The 19,731-nt window shown below is 41.6% G+C and overlaps 1 protein-coding gene and 1 long non-coding RNA gene across 3 annotated transcripts in view; both read right to left on the reverse strand.

The window, feature by feature from the left end:
* Positions 1–19,731, reverse strand: part of LOC117953532 (E3 ubiquitin-protein ligase SH3RF3-like) — an 88,614-nt gene that overhangs the window by 63,198 nt on the left and 5,685 nt on the right. The gene's annotated exons all lie outside the window — the stretch shown is intronic.
* Positions 1,350–19,731, reverse strand: part of LOC117953537 — a 19,395-nt gene continuing 1,013 nt past the window's right edge. The window contains exons 2-3 of the long non-coding RNA XR_004658635.1: positions 12,237–12,241; positions 1,350–1,508 (exon numbers count right to left, since the gene is read on the reverse strand). This is a non-coding gene — a long non-coding RNA (uncharacterized LOC117953537). The remainder of the gene's footprint in view (positions 1,509–12,236; positions 12,242–19,731) is intronic.

The following is a 19,731-nucleotide window of genomic DNA, read 5'->3' on the forward strand; positions in this document are numbered from 1 at the left end:
TGCTACGAAGGGCATCTGTCACATGTGCACGAACATCAAAGCAAACTAAAACATCCAGCAATTTGAACTTGCTGAGTTTATTGGCAAATTAATGCACATTATGGAGAATGAAGTTAACACTTTTCTGAATTACTGTCCACTGGCAATGTTTGCATTAAATGATTCACTCAATAACTAATAGAGGGGTTTTACAACGCGTCATCAGACCGGAGATTGCCGTTTTGGAGATACTCCACATCACAACATTGCACAGCCACTGAAGTACATCCCAAACGTTTTATTAACTTTCTAAAGTTATTCAACACCAGGGAGAGGAATGCCAGAAGTTGTCTGAGGAAAGGAGGCTCTTGTGGTTGGCAAAGCTTAAACGCACTCAGATAGTGTAGATAGCAAACTGGGGCTCTTAGAAATGAAAAAGAAAATGGCTACACCTTGAGTATCGCAATGATGTCACACAGTTAAGGTTAGGTTGTTAAAGATGTTATTGCATTATTTATCTTGGCCTTCACAACACAATGGCCGTTAATGACTTGGTACTGCGTCTCCCCTCATCCCTACTCCATCTGGCTATAGGCCTCCAGCCCTTGGTAGGATTTATTGTCTGCAGCTGTGTTTGGGCTCGGAGAGAAAAGCAGGTCGTTGACTAGCTATATCGGGATATGGAACTGAAGAAAGAATCACCGGGTTGTCATGGATCTAGGAAGAGAGAGCCAACTCGTAGGGATCTTCACCGCCAATAAATTGTAATTTCTCAAAATATCGCGCCTTTTCTTACGGTCCAAGTCCTTCCCTATATGCCTTCGCATCTTGGATGCTTGTCTGTTGTTTTGACATGGCCACATTCACTTAAAGTATCCAAAGTGCACTCAACAGTTGTATACACCGAGTATCTCCAATATGGCTGCACATCCGGGTTATTGCCCAGAACGGGACGTCAGTTAAAAACCCTCTATATGTTTCACATAAAACAAGAGTTTGCTTCTATGTTGCATGCTATATATCCCTCCCTACCTCATGCAATATCCCTCAAGTGACTTTGTTTCACAATTTTCTGTTATGGGAAAGAACAATTGGAAAAAAGTCAAATTAACATGTTTTTTGTGAATATCTTTCTTTTCTTTACATTAAAGACAGACTACAGAAGCATATTTTGGAGCTTATATTCAGGTCTAATGTAGAAACAACTAATGTTTTGTGCGGAGGTTAAAGGAACACGCCGAGTTACTTTAGCTTATTCACAGTATCCCCCGGAGTTAGATAAGTTCATACACACAATTTGTGTTACTACAAATCACAACATGTCAATAGGAACATGTTATTTTGTCACTTATTGGGAGCAGCAGGCTAGTTGGAGCCGGTTACCTCCAGGATCTGTGGTGAGCTAGGCTAGCGGTGGGTGCGTCAGACAGAGTTACAACATGCACGGAGATGAGAAGGGTGCAAACTTATCTGACTCTGGGGGATACAGTGAATAAGCTTAACTCCCAATAAGTTGGCGTTTTCCTTTACTGGTCCAAAAATTACTATTTTATAAAAGTACATGGTACTTGGAGGGTAACTTGCATACTGAAGAAGAAGACATAGTTAAATGATGCCCCAAAATCAGGACCTCTTTCATTCTCCATTGCCTCAGTAATGTTAAAAAATGCACTAATGACACTGTTCTTGCCTTCCGTGGGAAACCAAGCATACCGTGTGCTCATATGGAATGACAATTACTGTACACACCACCCTGTATGTCAATTGCAGGATAATGTGCAGACCTCCTATAGAGAACACATCAGGAGATATAGAAGAGGAAGATTTCCTAATGGAAGGGTGAGTGGGAGAGTGAAATGTTGCAAGTGAGGAATAAAGTGTATAAAAAAGGAAAGGGAAGGGATGGAGCGGACTGGGGTGTCAGATGGAGCAAGCAGATGGTTGGAGGATGCGTTTCCAATCAGCCTGGTGATAGGGGTGAATCCTCAAACACTAAATCCAGAGAAATCCTTACAATCAAAACACGCATATCCTCACTGCAGGCTGGCCTAAAGTAGGGGTGGAACGGTGCATGTTCGTATTGAACTAAAACAGTACAGGCGTCTTGGTTCGACATAATCGCCATGGGATGGCATTGTCTACATCCATTCTAATCTGAAACTTGATTTTGTGGCTGACATAAAGGAAAAACCTGCTTCACAAAAGTGTGTGATTGCGAAAGGCAGTTAAGTCTTTACTCCATTTTGACAGAGGCGATAGCCAGCTTTTATGCAGGGCAGAAATTACAAGAGTCTGCTGAGCTGAATATGGGTGGTGATGGCGCAGTGGATACGACACATGCCTTTGGTGTGGGAGATCTGGGTTCAATTCCCACTGCGATACTTCAACCAATGTGTCCCTGGGCAAGACAGCAACCTCCGACATATATAGCAATTGTAAGTAGCTTTGGATAAAAGCGTCCGCTAAACGACATGTAGTGAATACACTGTCAAACTGTGCTGCAGTAGCCAAAACATCATGGACAGGGCCTTTGATAATTGCTGATCTGACACTGAATCCACACACAATAATTATGAATAGGACACAAAGTGCTGTCTCCAGATGCTTTAGACAGGACTTTGTGTGTTGAATTAATTTATAGAACACAGAACCAGCCTAAAGTTGTTGCTTATGTTGAGGATGACCCTCTGACTGAAGGATCCAGGAAGGGGGCACATGAAGACAACAAAGATATGGAGGTCAGCGTAAGGTTCAAATCTAACTAAAAGAGATGTTTAAAGTGTTAATGAGTGATACAGTGATGTTTAAATAAAGTCAACATATCTTCTACACAGAGCCATCTAACACCTCATAGGTGCTGACGGCAACTGACAAATCACACCTTCCCTGTACACCAAGTCACCTTCTACTCTGTAGGCAGCCAACTGAATCTCTCATCCAGAGTTGACCTCCACTATCTAACAACAGAGACAATCAGCCACCAGCCCACTCTCGGGACCCATCAACAGATCGCCCTTGAGGAGGATCTCACTTTGAGTATGTCCTACCAAGGTTTCTCCCCATGTTTTGAAATGTCCAATTATTGAAATCAGGAGAGATTACAGGTAGGCCTGCACGATTCGGGGAAAAATATGAATCACAAATTTTTAGCTTAAAAATTGATATCACGATTCTCTGCCTCGATTATTTTTTCTCAAAAAGTTTAATATTTATTGCACACTTGAACCACGACAAAAAACAAACAAATTGGCAGTACCAAACATAGATTTTTTAGGCACCTATAGCACATTGCGCATCACCACAAGCCTGTAAACGTAGAGGCTTCAATGAAGAGAAGGGAGAGCATTGCAGTGCTTGGGAGCGCTTTAAAACCTTTTTTATACAGTTTATGTGTAAAACACTCAGGAGAAAGTAGTAGCATTTGTGATGCAGTCGGCTCATAAATTTAAACGAGAATAAAAGTCATAAAAAAAGATTAAAAGTTACTTAAAAATTAAATTGTGAACAGGTGGAATTAAGATCGTGATTATAAAACAATTAATCGTGCAGGCGTACTGACAGGTAAACATCAGTGCATGTGAGTGGATATGTGCCTTTCTGTTGGGTGGGTTGTTGATGTCATCACTAGGCTGCAGTTGCTTGTTAATATCCTTACAATAGGACAACTTGGAGCAGCTGCAAGACCCCATGGAGCGAGAGAGAGAGAGAGAGAGAGAGAGAGAGAGAGAGAGAGAGAGAGAGGGGAGCTTAGGTCGCTGAACCAAACCTTTAAGTCTCTCTACCTTTCTCTGTTTATTTCTCGTTGTTACCCTACGTGTCTCTTTAGAGCACCTACACCCTTTTCCTGAACAAACAGACAGCAACAAAAACTTTGGGGGTTCGCTCACATGCTGCCAAAAATACAGCATGAGGAGTAGGTTGTAGCCAAATTTGGGGTTCAGTCAGTCTGAGGTGCAATCAACCAACAAGGATTATTTTTTACTCTCTGACATACACACAGTATACATTAGCTGTATGTTTACGATGCACACGTGTAAAGAGGATCGTAGACAGACCGTGGCCAGACATCTAAGTAGAGTGTAGCAAATACAACTACAACTACAAATAAAACTCTGTGTGTGTGTGTGTGTGTGTGTTTGTGTGTGTGTGTGTGTGTATGTGTGTCCGAGTAGTCTGGCCAAAACCACAAAACCAGGGAAGCCACTGCTGGTACAGACGGACCCATGCAGACGCACACACCTTCCTCCATCTGTCTACTTAGCGGGTCAATCATAACCTCGTTCACGCAGGGAAAGAGAGAGAGGGACTGAGAGCATTTGTCTTTCCGCTGGGACCAAAAACACATTCACATCCTCACCATATGAACTGAGCTGGTCTGAACCAGATTATGCTGGACTGAAATGGGATTTATTGAACTGATCTGGATCATGCGGTTCTAAAACTGATAATACTGAATTAATGGATTATACGGAACTGGATTATACCAGACATATCAAGACTATAGTGGAGTGAGGAGGATTAGATGGCAGTGAATTAAAGTAGACTGAATCAGATTACACTGACTTAAACCCAGTTGTACTCCACTGGCATTATTTTTAGTGGAATTACTGATAACTACATTTGAATGGGTTGAAACAAATTAGTATAAGAGAGGCACCTAAGACCCTTAGACCACAGCTCCCCGCTGCAGCTTCAGCAATGGAAACTTTGAACATTACCCACACAGGTTTAATGCCCCCAGCCTCCACAGGGATGCACGAAAAGCTCCGCCGGAGGTGTGAGTTGAAAGTCAGTTGGACAGGGGCCTCCTCCAGACGTTCCCAATTTACCCGCACTACGCGTTTGGGCTTACCAGGTCTGTCCAGAGTCTTCCCCCATCCCCTGACCTGACTCACCACCAAATGGTGATCAGTTGACAGCTCTGCCTCTCTCTTCACCCGAGTGTCCAAAACATACAGCCTCAGATCAGATGAAACGATTATAAAATCGAACATTGAACTTTGCCTAGGATGCTCTGGTACCACGTACACTTACGAGTACCCCTATGTTTGAACATGGTGTTCACAGCACAGAAGTCCAACAACAGATCAGCACTCTGGTTTAGATCAGGGAGGCCCTTCCTACTAATCACGCCTCTCCAAGGATAATAATAATAATAATAACACATTTTATTAATAATGCACTTTTCATCAATAAATCTCAAAGTGCTACAGGTAAAAAAAGAAAAAGACCAAAAAAAAAAAAAGAAAATAAAGAAAAAAAAGCTATTCTTAGAAGAGAGGATAAAAAACATTAAAGGGGACCAAAAGCTTTGCTAAATAGAAAAGTTTTAAGGCCTTTTTTAAAACACACTGTGGATTGAGGTGCCCTCAAGGTGTCAGGGAGGGCATTCCACAGACGTGGGGCAGCAGCACTATCTCCCATTGTCCTGAGTCCGGTTCTGGGAATGTGGAGGAGGTTTGAGTGAGTGGAGCGAAGGGAGCGGGTTCGGTGGTTTGATAAGTTCTTTGAGGTAAGGGGGGGCATGTCCATTGATGTGTGAGGAGGGAAACCTTAAACTCAATCCTGGTGGAGATGGGAAGCCAGTGCAGTGAGTGGAGAATGGGGGTAATATGCTCATGTAATGTCAGGATCTCCATCATTGCCAACGTGTGTATTGAAGTCCCCCAGCGGAACTATGGAGTCCCCTACTGGAGCCCCTTACAGGACTCCATTCAAGGTCTCCAAGAAGGTCGAACACTCCAAACTCTTGTTTGGTGCATATGCACAAACAAGAGTCACCCGCAGGGGTAGGGAGACAACCATCTTGTCCACCGGGGTAAACTCCAACGCTGCGGCGCTCAGCCGGGGGATTGTGTGTATCCCCACACTCACCCGGCGCATCACATCCTGGGCAACTTTGGAGTAGGACAGAGTCCAAACCCTATCCAGGAGTATGGTTCCAGAACTGAGACTATGCGTAGAGGTAAGCCCCACCAGATCTAACTGGTAGCGCTCCACCTCCCGCACATGTTCCGGCTCCTTTCCCCACAGAGAGGTAACGTTCCATGTCCCCAGAGCGAGCCTCTGCCACCCGGGTTTGGTCCGTCGAGGCCCCTGACCTTCACTGCCACCCATGTGGCAGCGCACCCGACCCCAGCAGTTCCTCCCAAAGGTGGTGGGTCCAAGGGATGGAGGGTGCCATGTAGCTTCTTCGGCTGTGCCCGACCGGGCTTCGTGGTAAACCCAGCAATCAGGCGCTTGCTGACGAGTCCTCCGTCGGCGCCCACTTCCAGACGGGGGCCCCGGGCTTCCTCCAGGCAGGGTCACTCCCTCTCTGCCTTGCTCACTCATAGGGTTTTTGAACCATTCTTTTTCTGGCCCCTCACCTGAAACCACTTTGCCATGTAAGACCCTACCAGGAGCACACAGCTGCAGACAAAACAGAGCTCAGGGTCATAGGGACACACAAACCTCTCCACCACGATAAGGTGATGGTTCATCACCTTATCGTTAATTCATAACAATTCATTAATTCTAGCAAGTAACCAAGCCTGATATTGATTAGTCATATATGCTGTAGAGGTTTAAAAACAACACAATGGTGTTCTGAAGCAGAACATTAAATCCTTGCTCTGTTCCCAACTTTCAGTGAACTAAAATGTTCTCCACAGGTAGAGACGCTTATCATTATCAATATTAAATTGGTTTAGTTCATCATATTGCACTGTGCTTTTTCTGGGACGGTGCTGTCAAATACCTCATTCAGATGGCAGGTCAAACAGAAGTGGCCAAGGACACACACTCACACACACACACACACACACACACACACACACACACACACACATTGGCAGCTCACATACCGCATACAGGGAAGCCTCAGCAATGCAAACAGACACCAGACTGGCTCCACACTCTCACTCTCTCACACACACAGATCAGTGTCCATTGGTGTGTGTCAGTGCAAAAGAAAATACTATTGGAAAACCCATCAAAACCAAATCAATCGCTATTTGCATGTGTGTGTGTGCCTCATGAGCAACACGCCAGTCATAAGACTCAATTATGGAAAACAAGTACTCTTTATTCACAATTGACAACAGCAACACACGCAAACATCTGCAGGGTTCAGAGCCATCTGTTGTTACAGACTGCTCAATCAGTCCGGTGAGCGGGAGTGTTTTGTGTCTGCCACAAATCTTCCCGTTAGACATAAACCATTGTCCTCTGAATGTGTGTGTGTGTGAGAGAGACAGAGAAAGTGAGAGAGAGAGGGTGAAAGAGAGAAAGGGAGGGAGACAGGGAGGGAGAGAGAGAGAGAGAGATGAAGGAAGAGAGAGAGACAGAGAGAAAGAGAGGGAGAGCGAGAGAGTGTGGTTTCTTACAGCATGTGCAGCTTGTGGCTGGGAATGTAGCCTGTCTGCGAACAGGAATGTCAGTCAGCAGAAATTCTTTACTTTATCGTAGTGAGAATACACAGAACTATACTTATACACACAATCAAGCTGATTGCTGTCTCCCACATATGGAAATAAAACATACAACTATGTAGAAAGAGGGAAACATTTAACCATAAGCTGTCTAAAAAAGAAATGCACTGTGACAGATACAGCGAGGATTCCTGTTTGATGCATGTGAAGGCCACGTTAACACACTACTATAAGTCAATATTATGAAATAACTTCATGCTCAATGCTAGAGGCGCCACAAAGACACACTGTTTGCATCAGTCACAGTTTAGCTGCATGGTTTCAGCATAGTGTTAGATGAGGGGACTCCTTCAGTCATTCATTCACTTCTGATGGCTGGGATGCAGATTGACAAACAACAGAATTAGAACTGCAACAAACAAATAGTATTGATAAATATATGGATTAGGGCCGTTGATTATTTTTTTGATTCACCTTTATGTGTCAGACAGTAGTGAAACATTACCGTTATTTCCCAAAACAGTTAAAAACATTACTATTTCCAATATATTAATATATTTGACAAAGGAAAGCATCACATCTGCACATTGGAAGTTTTTTGAGAAGAGACTAACTACTTTTTTGGCATGGAAACCGACAATCTGGAACTCATTAAAAATGAGCAGAAATACCAGCTACAGTATTAGCAATTGTCAACAAAACAAAAGCATTGGCCTACTACCGTGTGCATGTGTGTAAATGAATATGTGTGTGTATATGCATGTACAGAGTGATGTATAAGAGTGACTTATCTGGGACAGGGACATCACAGGGAACAACAGCGGTAGAAATTCAATTTTCTGGTGGCGATAGAAGAGCGTGACTGAATAGGTGTGACTGCAAAGTGTTTCCTTTAATACAACCAAGATCATACAATGCACAGAAAAACAGGCCGCCAGGAAAAGCCTTCCTGCTGACATTGTTTTATGTCTTAAAAAGTGTGAGAATATGTGTGAGTGTGTGTGTCTAAAGCTGCAGCAGCTGAATTCAGCAGATATAAAGAAGCACTGTAGTGTCACTCAAAACCAGAGGGAGAGAAAATAAGAGGGAAAGACAGTGCAGAGAACAAAGAGGAACTATTAAAACAGAGCAACAGCAGAACTGGAGCATGGCCAGTAGATAAATTGAAGAGGGTAGTGGCTATTGTACACTGTTTCATCGCTTATAGAGAATATTTTTATTTAGTTTTCTCCTAGTTGTCATATTGAAGTTAACCTCAGCTACTGCGCTAGTGCACTGAATCCCAAAAAACTCAACCGAACTCATCAGTCATCTAAACAGCTGCTCGACTGCTTTGTTATCGGGGGAGACTTCTCTGACCACACGCCAACCAGTGATGTCACAGCAGGTGTTGTCCATCAGCTAACAAAGGCAAAACACCTGTTGTAGAATCAGTGTTTGTGGCATGGCCAAGAATGCTACATGTAGGGGGAGCTCAAGCCTTTCCCATCATGCATTGGACAATGGACAGGGGAAAACCCAGGACACTGACATTTTAAAACCAATTTACAGTTTCCCGTCAGGCTGGGTCATCATCATCGGCATGGGCCACTGGCTACTTACTGGTGAATTCTGTGAATGGTATTGAGGATGATTACTCTATTAGCCACTGTGGGCAGTAAGAATATTTCAAATGTGTACTTTTGAACTATGACGCAGCGATGGATCACAGCTTAAATTTACACCACCACAGCAAAACATCCTGTACTCAAAATAAATAAAAAACAAGCCTCGGAGAGACAAAGCCGGGTCTCTTCCCTTGAGTGTGAGACACTAAAGACTTGCCAGCTTCACAACGATATGTAAACGCACAGTGAGAGTAGCGAGAATACAAGAAAATCCTCTAAAATATTGTAATTTTTCTTTGCCCCAGTAGTCACTCTTCAAAGTGTATACTGAGAATATCTATTAGGGGTGTTTGAAAAAGGCAGAAAAATAACTGCTGATTTTCTTTCCAGAAGTTTGTGTAGGCACAACTATTTCATGCTTTTACAGGACCTTGCAGCATCACTTGGGTTACAGTTTCAAAGCAAAACAGACAATTAAGTAGGCATCATGTCTAAGTTTATTTTTGTCAAAGTTATGTTAAAATGCAGCTGAACAGAGGACTGCTTTGAGAAGGTTGCTTGTGTGCTACTCATTTTGGAAAGAAGCTTTGACATCTGGGGGGCATGGTGGGGATGTCAGACTATTTTTGGTATCATCATGGCTGCAGGGGGAGAAAAACAAGGTGGAATCATCACACATCCCCAGTGTTTGTGCGTTAGGGGCTGGTGTTAGGTAATCGTGGTAACAACGGCTGTAACCAAAGCGCCCTCCCACTACAGTGAACTGACAGGTATTAGAGAGTGAAAAGTAGTGTCTCTTGAGAGGAAACTTGTCTCAGGGTTCAAAAATAACGGTGGCCCGATGGCCGAGGGCAAGTAAATATAACGATGCACTTGCCCGTTTGGGCATCATCGTGACTTACATGTGGTGTTGGCCAATCAAGAATTGAGTTGGCGCTTGATGCTTTAGACTTCTTATATTTTTCGTTTTGTTTCCATTTTTGGAAGTTTTTTCAAAGGTTTTTTTTACCCTTTGACGGGGGTTTTCTTTACGGACGTTGACTTGTTTTTTGATAGTTGTTGATATTTTTTTCAAACTTTTTTGTTTTCTCAAATGTTTTTCCTTGCATAACTAAATAGTATAGGGGCCAGAAAAAATGTAATTAGGGAAAGTATTTTTTTTTTCTTCCCCAGACCGAACAAATAAAAAAGAACCTTAGCGTTGGACCCTGAATTAGCACATGTGCAGATACATACAACGCTGTGGTACAATAACTACGGTCAGCATAAAAGCCCATTATTGCTTATATAAATTGATTTTGGTGATATGATGATTTATCTATGTGCATTATTATTTAGTCATTTTTGTTAAAATGGGAATGAAACAATATTGTCTTTATATGTTTGAATGGTTGCATATACTGACAATTCCTGTAACGATCATGAGTTTTTCCTAAAATGGATTTTCTTTTAGAAATGATTGTTTCCGGTCTACAGGTAAATCTCTATGGCAATTATACATGCAGTGCTTCAGGCATTTGTGTCAAACCTGGTGGAAACAAACAAACACACACAGCTGTTGCTCCAATGAACTGATGGCACTGGGGGAAAACAAAACTAGATATATTGTGTGACTCCAGTGCTCCTGATGAGTTTTTATGCTGGCAAAAACGAGCTATGACCAACTAGTAAAAAACAGATGTCTGGTTATTTATTAACTGCAAGATTTGATCACAGGAACCAAAGTGGATCTGGCTTGCAGAACTAAGACAATGTAAATCCCCCCAATTTGTGACTTTAGATAACCACATACCTACTTCCTTCAGCTGAAAGAGAAAGCCTTCAAGCTGCTGTGTGTGATAATCGCTGGAAAGTATTAAACAATAACAAAATAAAACTGTGTTGTGCAATTACACGTTTCAACTTGGTGCTTCTGTAGTTACTCAGGCCGTGGTTACACTTGTATTTTGTTAAGGTAATTTTTTGTGGGCCTTTATTTTCAAAGGACAGATTAAGACATGAAAGGGGAAGAATGACTTGGCGCACATGGCTGCAGGTCAGACTCGAACCAGCGGTCGCTTTGTCGAGGGGCGGCCGCCTCTATATATGTACGCCTGCTCTACCAGCTGAGCTAACACGGCCACAAACTTGTCTTCTGAATGACTTTTGTGACCAGATGCGCCAGATCAAGTGTAACCATGGCCTTGGTTAAGCGAGTCAAAAATACTGAACCGTCACAGGTGATGACTTATGTAACCCTCCTTTCACAGTTTGTCAGCCCCGTAAAACTACAAATAAAGAACTTTGTTTTGTATTTGATTTATATATTGAAATATATTTCTTAATTCTTTTTTGTAAGACACTGCCAGCTTTATTTAAAACGGTGGTTTCCTCCCTATTTTGGCACTGACATACATTCATTTTTACTTTACTCCTCAGGATCTGTTAATATTACCTGTAATTATATATCAACAATAGACAATTAGCAATAGAGTTTTTATATTTACATTACAAAGAAGAAGAATTGAACTGAAAGGAGCTAAGATACTGGAAAGACTGGGGCAAACAAGAAAGAGGACGCATGGAGGAGGGCTTGATAGAAAGGCGGAGTGTGTTGATGAAGAGAGAAATGGGGTTAATGTATGAAAGAATGTGTTTTTCAGGGAGGAAACGGGGAAAAGCCATGGCTGCAGGGTCTGACACTGTCCCAGTTTTACTACTCTGCCAGTATCTCCTGTGGCTCCCCAACACATTTCCACCCAGTTGATTAATACTGCCAACCCAACCATCGCCAGCCACTTTGAAAACTGTGAAGAAAAAAAAAAAAAAGGAATACTGAGATGATCCACATAAGACTTTTGTTCAATGCTGCACTCCTAGCATAGTTTAAGTCTTGATTGCCTGAGACAAAAGTTCTAGGACATGATGGTATGATGGTGGAACTAGGCCACGACAGGACACTGCTGTTTAGGTTGTTCTGTGACAAATGACATTCATGTTGGGACAAATGGTTTGTGTCACTTCTTTCAAAGTTTAATCAAATGATGGTTATGGTATCAAAAGCATCAATTTGTAGTCAACTTTCTCTTTAATTTTCATGAGCTAAAATGATTTCCTCCCAAACATAAAGAATCTCATATTTTTGTGTTGTCTGGCTGGAAGAGATTTCTCTTGTGCAGCTTATTGTGCTTCAGAATGATAAGGCACTAGCAGATAACAATACACATCTTTAGCAGCTTTAATAAGAGCCAATACTGACAGAGTCTATATACTGGAACTCTACTGGAACCATCCATTTGATTACACAATTGTAAAGCTGCAAAATACACAATCAATTCAGCATCTTTAATTTTAAGACTTAATTACTATTTTAAACATTCCATCCTCACTTCAGTAGTAATAATGCATACTTTCTTTACTGATTCCTATGTACGCGCAGCATTTCTTAAGAACGTTTTGTTTAACCCCTTAAAGTCCAAATAACTCAACTTCCACATGTATTTAAACAGTGTGGCTATGAGGCTGGAAACCGTCAATCCCTGTATATAAAAATGGTAAATTCAAGTGAATGAAATATTGACAACCATGTCACATGCATGCATGCACACACACACACACACACACACACACACACACACACACACACACACACACACACAGTTTCTAATCCTCTATGTCTGGCTATTATCGGTGCTTGTATAGGGATTTGATACTAATTGTTATGTCTTAATAGATAGCCTTTGCTTGGATACAGATAGAAGAGAAAGACATCAGAAACATATTTTATAATAATATTATGACGATACTGGAGAATAACCCGTGTCGTTCGTCCCTGGTCTGTATGCAGACTGATTTTTACATGAACACGATTCTGCCATTTTGGCAGTGGAAGGGAGGTTCCTAGTATGAATTAAAAAGCCTCATTAACAAACTAAAAGACTGCGTTAAACCACAGGATAAACTGTTCACAAGCAGAGAAGGAAGCAAAGACATATCTTATGAAAGCGACACAGAAAAGTGAAACGTCAAAAGACAATGCTTCAAAAGGAAGAACAAAACTGAGTACACAATGAGCCAGGAGATATAATCGGGGTAATCATGATGGTGACAATGAGGCAATAAATGTATTTAATTCTAGTTGTGACAAAAACTTTTTGTTTGATAAAAAGATGATGATGGCAGTAAATACAGTGCAAACAATACTTTTTCCATGGGTGCAAATAGTAAGACAAAAAAATACTACTCATTATTTAACTGAAGGCGTCACTGTGTGAAAGACATTACCTTAAAAATAGATAATGGTCAAGCTGCAAGGCTGTTTTTTTTCCCAGTTTCAACAAAAGACTATTATTGGGCATTCTACGAGGGTTCCTGATGGCAGAGATATGCAGCCTGTGCCAGACAACAGCATGATGACCAATGGTGTTTTAATAGAGCTGGCAGGACTGGGCCGAGGGAGCTCGAGATGAGTTTGGACCTCGGCCAGCTGTCTGAGGACTGATGAAGAGAATGAATGGGGAACTGAATGGAGAAGTGGCTGCAATCATTCCCAAGAAGTCTCTTTCAAGAGGACAAACATCACTCAAAGACAGGGATGAGAGTATTGAAAAAGAAGGAGAAAACGAAAGATGAAAGAGATGACAGTGATGCACAGCAGCAGAGCAAGACACTGAGGGCTTTAGTATTCCAAGAGAAATAACTTTTTGTGCCAGTTAAATGAGATGATGCAGTATCGAAACCCATCTTCTATTATTAGATGTCCATCTGTGTTTGATTAATGTGTAATTATCGATTTTACATTGTAATTTGCAATGTTTTGAAGTAATATGCTAATTAGCATTTTCTGCTAAAGAGGCACTCCACTAATTTGACTGTACACATGACATTCAGTGTACTTAACTATTGCGCCTGTGAGAATGTGCGTTTTTGTCTTTTGTGGTAATAAACATGATAATGTAATCATAAGCTTGGGCTTAGACACTACATTCTTTTAACAGAAAGCCTGTGTTACGCATTGGGGTTGAGGAGTGAGAAGACCTGAGGTCGTTCTAGGCAGGGAAGAGGCTATTGAGTGGCAATATGGGAAATTTAGGATCCGTTTTTTTAGGGGCTTGACTCAATCTTCACTCTGTGATTTTGACACTTCTTTTTTTGATTCTGACTCTCGCAAGTCCATCAACTTAATGAAGCTGCATTCTAAATTGCTGTAATGCTCCATTAAACTTAGCTTGGAAATATGAATAACAGTCGCTATTTGCATTCTTCCTTTTTCACTTTGAACAGTTCTGCCTTTTTCCAGCACGGTGTTTTACTGGTTTAGGTTGGTTTGTTGTTTATATGATGGTTGATGCTGTAAATATGAGCATGCTTTTTCACTGTCATGCTTTCTCTTCTTCTTACACAGATGTCATGGTGTACTATAGATCCCTATTGCAGATTCTGAGAACCCCCATAAGTTGTTGAGGGGGTTCCAGGACGTCCCTCAGCAAAAAGAGGAATCATTTATTTATATATCTAACGTATATATTTTGAATAATTCCATCCATTAGTAACAAAATGACACAATGTATGACCATTTTGGTCTTTTTATACACTTTCTGTAATAAAACATCTAAAAGCATAACACCTGTCAGATCAGGGTCCCTGGGACAAAATCTTATTAAATGGGGGTCCGTGGTCCAATTAGTGTCAGTGTAGGGGTCCTTAATATGAGAAATGTTGGGGACCACTCGTGTATTGTACTGGCAAATGTAACGCCTACACTTAAAGCAGTTGACTATAAATTGTTACCAGCAGGTGGTTGTGATAAGCACCTTACACTAAGAGCCAGCAAAACACACTTTATCCTCACACTGGGCTTCTCTTTAGAGTTTTCCTATTGAGACGCTCACACTCTCTTGCATACTGGTACACGCACATTCAGGCTCCCTGAGGAAGTAAATGGCAAGCTGTCTCTGGACACGAATGGCACTGGGATACATAGAAAAAGGGCTCAAAATAGTTGCTTACATAGCAAGAGTGGATTTGTTCTTTAAGAGAAAAAGTCACACAGTCTACCCAAAAGATAGATGTTTGGCTTTTTTGCCTTTTGGCATCTTCTGCATATTACCATCTTACTAACTTGTAATTGAAATGTTCAAGATTACAGTCATCTCTAGTATAGTCATGTGCCTACAAATCATAACCACATTAGGTCTGACATTAATTGCAATAACTGTAAACAAACAAGACCATCACCAAGGACACCGGCAGCCTGTACTAGCCTCTACAGTATAATTTATACTAGGGACCCATTTGTTTCTGAAATTCCTATATAACTAAATTCCATGCATTTTATTATCTGGAACACAGGATGTCGGGAAAACTTCACTTTTACAAGCACAAACGTTTTGCTAAACATCAACCCTTTCATCTTTTGTCAAGAAAAGAATTATTTAATACTGATAAGCTCCAGACTGGCCTGTGCATGTTACCATGACAACATGCCTCTGTTGATATGTCTCATCTTCTCGCTTTCTCTCTCTCTCTCTCTCTCTCTCTCTCTCTCTCTCTCTCTCTCTCTCTCTCTCTCTCTCTCCCTCACTCCCTCTTTGTCACGGTTTCTTATGGTCAAACTTAAGAGCAAGACTAAACAGGTCTGAGATCAGAGATTTAGTGGCTGTACAATATCAAGTATCTGAGAGAATGCTAGTCAGCGTAGTGTCTCTGGAAAGAGTAGCCTAAAGCTTTTCCCATTTAAGAGCAGAGTTTGATTGTCCCAGTGGTTCCATTGTTTCCAGTTTAAACAGAACACAGCCGGACGGAGGGTGGTATCTGACCTTGCTTCGCAGTGCTTGCATAAACCTTGTCCTGGAGGGAGTAAACTGCCAGATCCCTCCTATACACACACATACATATGCCAGACCCCAAGCCAAAAATGCACTACATAACTGCCTTCCAAAATTCCTTGCAAACTATCTTTCCTTCCAACAAACTACCATAACCCGCTACACACCCCTTAAACACATACAACCACACACACACACACACGCACCAACCTCATTGTAACACCTCAAGTCCAGGATCATAAAGGATGATAAACTATTCATAAAACAGGCAAACAACACACACAAGCATATGATTTATTCCCACAGTACATAATACATTAATTTCTAAGTCCATACAAACCACCACCACCAAACACCAGGCCAACACACACACACACAAACGCGTGCATGCACACACCCAGCCAGGAGTGGATGTTTGGACACAGACGTCAGAATGGAAAGCTGATCACAGTTGTCCGGCAGCCATGAATACTGTGGATCAGAGTGTGTCCCTAAATAACCTCAAAAGTTCTTATCTGACCCCAGAATTTCATATGCAAGCAGCACACATTTCAGACAAATGTCCCATTTATTCTCAGTGGAAATAAAACATTGTTATAATGTTCCTGTTGTCACAATTTGTTATGAGTCATACTCATTAGTGACTTTATGGTGGCCATATGGTCGTCCAATAACACTGCAATAATATTCCTATGATGTTCATGTTCCTGCTCCTTTTATAGATGTTGCTTGGTATGTTTATTTTCATCATGTTAAGGGTATTTTAACACCTAGGCTATAAGACTAGTATGTGATTCAATGATATATTACATCATACAGTATGTGAGAAACACAAATAAATGTTAAATTTACAGAAAAGATCCTCCAGGAGGGACTGATCTACCTCAGAAAGTTCATTCAGTCCTCCGGGCAAAAAAAAAAAAAGAGGGGAAAAGGAATGACTTCACAAAGATCCATAAACACTGCTGGTGATGAACTGAAGTTGAGTGCTGTGAGAATGAACAGCAGGTCGATGAAGAGGAAGACCTGAATTTGCTGCCATGTTTCCAAATTCTCTTCAGATGTGTGCGTATGTGTCTGTGACTGTGTGTGTGTATGTACAATGATCTCTCTTCCCTACTCTAGCCAAGATTCTGTTTCCTGCCAAGTCTAAAGTGGGTGGTGGGTGCATTTCAACATCTCTCCATTACAGAAAAAGATGAGGAGGAGGTGCAGGAGGCATTTCTACAGCCAGACAGGAAGGAACTGTGGAGTATTAACACACAGGCAGACACACACCTGCACTGCCTGACACCTGGAGTAACCAAGATGTGTTTCTAGGAATCTTGTCCCCCAAGAGAACCGTTCCACTTCTTCAAGCACATCACCAGTGGAACCTCATCTGTTATTACAACAGACACACACATTACGTTGCATTCTGCTGGAGGAGTCAGCAGACTCTCAACCCCAAAGTAAAACTATATGGAGTCACACGCTATGGCTCAAACACTTTTCCTACATTGCAGAAAACCTGTTTAAACCAGCTTGGTGTAATTTTACACACTGACAGTCCCAGATGGTATCAGACGATACCGTAAACTCTGGTTTGGTCTGACTGTTTGCTGGTTTCATTAGCCGGAACACATGTCATGGGCTGCCAGTGCAGAAGCTGTGACTTCTCCACCAGGAAGTGGCACATGAAGGCCCACCCACATATGACAGGATTCTAGATGGCACACTAATCATAAAAGTTGCTTCACACAACATGACACACGTCATTGCTTCCTCTGTTGTCCAAAAAACTGCTTTTTTTCAAAAAACACTGATGTTAGTTGGTAACATTGGTGACCTACAACGTGAAGCTATTTCTACTGTTGCCCCTCATTCAGTCGCTCTTAACGAGGAGTGTAGACATGTAAAATCTCTCTTTCACTCACTTGAAGTCAAGCGTGAATTTGAATGTTCCTCTCTTTTTGTATTTGGAAATATACACTTAATGAGACGTGTGATTTCTGTGGAGCGCTACCGACTGGAGTAGTCATAGCCCTGTTTATAGGAATATTGACACAAGCTGTTTCTTCGCCTTTTTCATTGTCCACAAACCGTTGCATATCTACCCTTAGAGACATTTGAGAAGACCTATTGTGCTGTTTGTATTGCACACTAGATGTTATGTGGCAGCCCTAAGCTTGTTATCTGCCTGTATGGCTATTGGAATCAAAGTGATATTTTCATTGTCTTTTAGTGATCAATCACATTGCATATACAGATGTTGTCAGTCAGTACCAAATATCCATGGCATAGAGGCTGCTGTAACTGCAGAAAAATAATAACACTTACATTCCTTCCTTTGCGTAATTGTAATGTATACCAAATAAGTACACAAGTTAGAACAAACACCAAGGATATAAATGATGAATATGAATTTCTGTGTAACACATTCTAAAATGTGGTGACAAATCTGAATGTTGTTATTGCATGTTCATGGTTCCATGTTTCAATTTTAACCCTAACATATGCCACCATGTCTCTGTGTGAAATGTATTGGCTTAACTTGTGGCCAGTGACATCTCACCCTCATCTCCATAGTAACAATAGGACGAGGAGTAAGGGGGTTAACCCTTATAACCTGTGTGTGTGTGCCCCTGTGTGTATTCGTGCAACTGGGGGATGGGATTGATGGGATTCCACCCATACACCCGAGGGAATGGCAGTCAAGCTCCAAAGCTTGTTTAGGCTTTAGCACCCATTACACATCAACCCCACAAACTAAACAATATACACACACACACACACACACACACACACACACACACACTTATCTCATTACACCATCACCGGAGCTTTAAGCTGTCCTCGACCGCCATCCTTCCTACATTCATCAATCCACCATCTGACCCACCTCCTTCCATCTCCATATCTGAGCAGGATGATAAAGGGCCAAGGAGGAGACGGATGCGAGATGACATCACCCAGCTTCAGGGCAACATGGACACAAGTAGTGGAGAAAAACTGATATGTAATAAAAAAAAAAAAAAAAGAAGAAGACCTACTAGAAACATATTAGCTGGTCAGATGACGGCACAATTTCGAGTGGACGGATTGATCACCCTTCTGCCAAAAAGAAGGAGAAGGAGGTTCGCTCATTTTGGCATTTCTGCATTATCACATTATATCATCAATACATAGCCAGAGCTGTCTTTTGATTTCAATTCAAGATTATTGGGACTGGAAGCAAGTAATTTGATGTTTCTTGGATAATATTCCTCTGGATTCCCAACTTGCAATACACAGATCCAGTTTTAACACAAGCTGATATAACCAGGCCTTTAGCTGTTGCTAACATCCTCTGTTTTCTACATAAAATACACCTGTTGCCAGTGAATCTACTGACAAGTTGGTTGAATAATTGCTGTTTATACAAAATCTTTGGTAACCCCTTGCATTTCAATGGAGCAAATAAATGCAATTTAAGATGCTTTTCAAGGCACATAAGGGAAAAATTCAGAGGCAACATTAACACAACTGAAGTGTGAATTTTGAAGTTTGAAAGATAAAATGTTGAATGTTGACCATGGGCAGCTTCATTGCAAACCATTCACAATCCATTTATGTGCTGTGTCTTCTAGGGAAAGTATAACTGGTAAACAAAAATACAAGGACGGAAAAAGATGAACACTTAGGCTTACTATTTGTCTGCATACACAAACTCATGCACACACACAAAACAGCATATTTCCCAAGAGAGCCGAGGGATGCAGAGTGTAGTCGGCTAGTTTTAACTACTCCTTAAATGGCAGGGCTCGCACGTGCGTGTTTGTTTCTATGTGTGTGAGTGTGTTTGTGTGTTTGTGCGTGTGTGTGTGTTTCTATATGTGTGTGTGTGTGTGTGTGTGTGTGTGTATGTGTGTGTGTGTGTGTGTGTGTGTGTGTGTGTGTGTGTGTGTG

Source organism: Etheostoma cragini, chromosome 11 (genome assembly GCF_013103735.1).
Source record: "Etheostoma cragini isolate CJK2018 chromosome 11, CSU_Ecrag_1.0, whole genome shotgun sequence".
Classification (NCBI taxonomy): Eukaryota; Metazoa; Chordata; class Actinopteri; order Perciformes; family Percidae; genus Etheostoma; species Etheostoma cragini.